The sequence below is a fragment of the Myotis myotis genome, unplaced genomic scaffold (genome assembly GCF_014108235.1).
Source record: "Myotis myotis isolate mMyoMyo1 unplaced genomic scaffold, mMyoMyo1.p scaffold_m19_p_8, whole genome shotgun sequence".
NCBI lineage: Eukaryota > Metazoa > Chordata > Mammalia > Chiroptera > Vespertilionidae > Myotis > Myotis myotis.
This window is the reverse complement of record NW_023416390.1, coordinates 49,626,241-49,632,328: the sequence shown is the minus strand read 5'-3', so window position 1 is coordinate 49,632,328 and position 6,088 is coordinate 49,626,241.

Genomic DNA, 6,088 nt, shown 5'->3' with positions numbered 1-6,088 from the left:
CACCTCCAGGGAATCCTTCTCCAGCACCGCCGCTGGCCTCGGGTGCCAGGACCGCTGCGAAGGGATGCCACCACGCTAACCGGGCCCAGGCTCTGGGGACAGAGTCACCCCTGTGCGCCCTCTCTGGCCCAGCCCTGGGCTCCGGGCAGTGTGAAAGCGCCCCAGGCCCACCTTGGTGGCCCGGGCGGTCCCGCCCCGCCTCAGGCTCGGGAACAAGGGGCCCCCAGCCCACGCCCCTCCCGCGCCTCCCCCATCCCAAGGCCAGCAGCATCCCCGCCTCTCCCGGAAACAAGCCTGCCGAGCAAAGGCGGAGGAAAACCTTGGGCCCGACGCTCTGATTGGCCTCCCCTCGCGCGCGGGGCGAGGCAGCGATTGGCTGAACCGCCTTGTCAGTCGCGGAGGCCGGAGCCTTCGCCGGGGAAGCGCTGCGGGCTCGGTGCTCGGGCTGCCGCCGCGGCTCCGCCTGGTGCCGCTGGACGAGCTTGCGCCGCCGCTGCCCAGCCCGCCGCGCCGCCCGCGCCGCCGGTCGTGCAGGCGGCTGCCGGGGAGGGGCGGCCGAGAGAACGGAGCACGAGGAGGCGGAGGCGGCGGCGAAGTGATGCTGGCGCCGGGCATCCGGGCAGCGGCAGCGGAGCAGCAGCATCCCCGGGACCCCAGCTGCAGCCTCCCTGTGGCCCGCGGGCCAGCCGAGCGGCGGGAGACCACGCGCCCCACGGGTAAGGTTCGGCCCGGCTGCGCCCGTGCGGCCCCCGGTGTTCTCTTCGGGGGCGAGGAGGCTCGTGGTGCCCGGGGCATCCTGACCAGGGTGCTGGGGACTCGGACTGCGAGTCCGGGCGCACGGCGAGGCTGAGGTCCGCGCCGGTGCCACTCCTGCCCCCGAGTCCTCCCCTCCTCGCCGACACTTGGGTCGCACGGGGCTGGCATGGTGTGTGTGGATGCCCGTGGGGGCGCGCGGTTTGGGGCACTTTGCAGGGGCCGCGGCGGGGTGCCTGCCGCGTGAGCCGACGTCCTTCAGGGATCCGGGCTGGGACGGAGTGGATCGCGTGCTCCGGGTCAGCGGGACGGAGAGCACACGCGGCGCTCGGGAAAGTCCGCCGCGGCTCCTAACGAGCTGGGCAGATGCAACTTTATTGCCTTCGTGAAAACAGGGATCCAGCGCGTCAGAGATGGGCGCATTCAGCGCGGCTCCCCAAAGTCCCACTTTGCGCGGGGGGCTTCGGGGGGCATGGCCAGGGAGGGGAAAGTAACCGTCAGCCTCGCCGAAGGGAAGGAGGGCAGAGTAGGGGAGTGGAACTCGGCGTGGGGGGCGGCGACTTTTTGTGTCCGAGGCCCCTGCTGGGAAGCTCGCTGCACTTTTCGGGAGCGCGGTTTTGGGGATGGAGAGAGTCCCGCTTTGAGGGGCGAGCTGAGCTGCTGGTGGCCCGCCCCGGCGCGGGGCGCGGGTGTCAGGGACCCACTGCGCCACCGAAGCGGGGCGGGCCTCGCGTGCGCGTCCAGGTGCAGCCACTTCCCCGGGGGGTCGGATCCCGCTCGGCGGGCCCCGGGCAGCTGCGAACTGCCCCCGGGCTCCGCCCTGCGAGAAAGTTCCGGCCCAAGCGAGTGCGGACCTGCGGACCTAGAGCAGGTGACCGCCAGCTGTAACCAGGTTTTCGTGCCCGTCTTCCCCCGGTGCCTGCACTGTTTTTATTTGATATGGAATTATTTTGTAAAGCCATGGGGAGTCCCACGGTGCTGCGAGCCTTTCCGCAGAAGGTGGATTTTACGCGCTGCTACACATGATGGTGCGGCCAGGCTATGCCCGAATATCCGTAGCTCAGTGCAGTGGTTTCTGGGTCCCTCTTCAAGACACACAGACTTACTCTTGGTGGTTGTTTTGTTGGTGGCCATTGTCTCCTTGGGAGTCTCTGCCTGGGAAAGTTCATGAAATCCTAGGCATTAAGGAACTGCCCCCACTCCCACCTGGCCGAGAGGGGAGAGGTGAAGGTCCTTGACAGAGGCGATGGGATTGCAATGGGGCATGGACCTGGAGAGGGCCGCTCCCTGTTGCCAGCTAGAATCATTGGAAAAATAAAAATGGGCTCAGGATAGGGAGCACTTTACCTGTTATGTAGCTCCTTAATCTCTTTCACCGGAGGAATATTTTGGCCCAAAACACACCACAGGGAGCATCAAACCCAAACCAAACTACTTTGGTTAAGCTCATTTCTGATTTGGTAAAGCAGAAAAAAAAAAAACGAAAGTAAGACACTTAATAGAAATACTGTAGAAAAATCAGAAGGGAGCTGTCCAAAACGTCAGCACTTTCAGACAGTTTAAACAATTTTTTTTTTATTGTGAAGTTTCCATTTTCTCCCAATTTAGTAATGTACATTATTCTGAAGCAGATGGATGACTTACTGGTAAACTAGCAGTGATGTTAGTCTTGTGTCTGAATATAGTTAAACATTCTTTTCATCACTTAATTCGTGAACTGTAAATGGAGTGTTTAGCACTATTTTAGTTGAACACTTGTACATTGCAGTTGGGTTAGTAGAAAATTGGTAGTAAATATATTCTTCTTAGCAGTCATCACATCTGGTTTAAAAGTCTAGTTTTCTGAAATGCATTCGCATTCTCTCTGTCTCCCTTTCCTCTTCTCTCTCTCTCTCTCTCTCTCTCTCTCTCTCTCTCTCTCTCTCTCTCACACACACACACACACACACACACACACACGTTGTTAACATTCCCATACAAAGTCTACCTGCTGCCAGGTGGCTGTTTTAATGTTGCAGTAATTTAGTTGTGACTTTCAGGACTTTATTAAGATTGTTAAGCACATCAAGCAGTTTTTAGTTTTGTGTTTCACTTACGCAATGCTATGAGCCAGTAAAAAAAACTGTTTTCCCCAATGGATTAATATGGGGGATATAGGATTAAAATGTGTTATGCATTATTAACCAATACCTTTAAAATACGTTTAAGTTAACACCAAGTTACCAGTAACAGTCAATAATAAAAGTGGAACTTTTAAGGAGAAATTTTTAACTACTTGGCTAAGAGTGTGGTTTTTCACATTGCTATTAAGTAACAATCTTGTAAATCCACTGCATTATGTATTGAGGTAAGCCACAAGTCTTTAAACAGAAACAGAGTCTTTTTACTCATTTATAGATATATTTTGGAGGGGCTACTTTTATGTTGGGAATTTTTTTTCCAGATAATTAAATATATGTTCAAAACCACCGGGATGAAATGGAATCAAGTGCAGAGAAATGTGTAGATGAGCATCAATATTATAGAGCAGCCGGGTCTACGTTTGACTAAAAGGGGAAAATATGCAGAGTGGATGTGCGTGTGGGGGGTTGGTGGGCACAGTCTTAGGCGAGTAATAGAAGTGCTAGCCACTTAGTTTATGAAAGCAATTCAAGTCCTGCCAGTTTTGCAAATTCACTTCAGTTTTGACTTGTTTTGCTGCAGGGCAGCCCATGAGCTCGGACTGCCATATTTTCTAGATGGATTTTAGTAACTCAAGTAAATGTCAACTTGTCAAGACTCTAGGCCACTGAATTCACTTTTGGACCTATACCAGATTTTCATTTCAATACAGCATGACTTTTTAAAAATATCACATTTACTGCAAATAGCAATATAATATATACCATGATTTTATTAAATAAAACATTTATTTTGTCAAGTAGGCATGATCCGGATTTTTACATTGTTAAGTAAGGTGGTGAGTTTTATTTTACCTTACTTGATAGTAATTTATTTTCATTTAATTAATGATGAATTCATTGTGTGTGTGTGTGTGTGTGTGTGTGTGTGTGTGAAAACTAACACATTTAGGGGAATTAAAAACCTCAACCACCTCAATAACTCAAATTCATTCCCACTCTCTCTCTCTCTGTCTCCCCTCCTACCCTCCCCCCCCCCCCCCCCCCCCCGCCTCTTTCTCTGGCACCGGCGCACTCATGCATGCATGAAATGCTATCAGAAAGTAATGTGACCACCTTGCATTTGAAACAAATTCACCAACCCACCTTGAATGATGAATGTACTTTTATAAGGCACAATACTCATCTTAATCAATCTACTACTAAATAATAATGGCTTATTCAAGTAAAATTTAACGAATTATACTTTCTTCCTATTATGTGCAAGAGGCTGTTCTAGTTGCTTTGACTATATCAGAGAATAAATCAAAGACCCCACCCTCATGAAGCTTATATTTTATGGGGGTGGAACATATCATAAATAAAAAGCATAATAAGTAAAGAAATTATCTAGAATATGTATCTCCTACTAACCTGTTTTTTTTTTAATCACCACCACCCCATTCCACGGTCCCTTTCCATCTCATTTTCTCTCCAATTAATATACACCTACCCACAACCCACACAAATATACTCAAATTAAGAATGGAAGGTAATCATGGTGATAATCTAATATATGTTAGTCCTGAAGCTATAGATCCAAATAACACTGTATATGATGAGAGTAAAGGTAAGGGAGGGATTCAAAGATGCTTAAGTAATGAAGTGACAGTATATTGCCCTTTAAAAATATCTTTAAAATTAAATTATATTTTTCAGAGGAACCAAAATGGAAAACATTTATACTTCAATGCTTTTGTTTCAAATTAACAGCATTTTAAAAGGCATTTATGACGATCTGAGGTTAAACCTACATAACCTCATTTAAATGGGGTGAGTGAATTAGGAGTAATAAGGAAGGGAAAACATAACTTAAATGAGAAATACTCTGCTTGTTTCACATCTAGAGAAACATGTTCATGTACCTCTATGAAAGCTGATCAGAAACTCTAGAGTCCAAAGTATAATTTCTCTAAAGTTTTCAGATATGATCTTCTAATAAAAAGATGCCAAAACAGTTCCAAAATTTCAAAATGTATGTATTTATTTAAAAATCTACTTGGCTAGCCAATCAGCCCAGTGGTGGATGAAAACTTGTGATATTTTCCAAGGTTCTATTCTCTTATGCTTAAAACAGAGTGCAATTATGATCCCAGTTTCATTTTCTGTGTTTCCCATTTCATTATTTTCTTTAGGGTCTTTAGCTTACATCTCAAAAGAATTGCTGTTTTTTTACCCTCATGTGAGGAATGGAACCTAGCTTGACTTTCAGAAATTGGTTTGTGAAATACATTTTCATATTTGACGAAATTGTACTCCCCAAAAGCCATACCACATAATGCATTAATGCCAACTTAGTCACAAATTCTCTTATGACAAGATGTTAGTGCAGGCACACAATGTTAATAGTCATTTCTGAATGGATTTCCATCATTCAAGAAAAATCTTCAAGATTGCTATTATACATTACAGCTTTAGGAGATGGGAAAGGAGTCTGGTAATGCCATCTCAATGTTTTATTTATCCAGATTCAAGAATGCATATTCCACCCACTTAAGCCTTGACCTTTTTCTGCCTGGTTTTTCTCTTTTCTACTCTAAATACAAAACTTTAGGATAACAGTGTTTTTCAAAAGCAAGTTAACCACTGTTAACCATATCCAGTACACAAAATCAACTCTGGCTGGTTATGAAACTTTTTTAAAATATTTTTTTTTATTGATTTCAGGAAGGAAGGAAGAGGGAGAAAGAGATTGAAACACCAATGATAAGAATCATTGATCAGCTGCCTCCTCTACGCCCCCTACTGGACACTGAGCCTGCAACCCAGGCATGTGCCCTTGACTGAAATCAAACCCAGGACCCTTTAGTCCCCAGACCGACACACTATCCATTGAGCCAAACCAGCCAGGGCTAGTTATGAAACTCTTATGAGAGCTAAGCTGGAATCAGATATTTGGAGCTGAGAAGAACCCAGGTCATTTGTCCAGTCTATTTGTATAAGGAAGAATTTCATTTCAGAAAGTTGATATTAATTATGCAAAGTCAGTTGAAAGGAGAGCCAGGTTTAGAAACATTGTTATCTACTACTGTAGTATATAAGTTAGCCCCATGAAACAGCTATGCATTTTATAAAATAAAAGTGTAAGAAGAAATGACTGTATCTACTAATTTGTTCATGTACCTGTTTTAATATCTAACATAATATTTCATTGTATTAATATTATGGTTAGATCA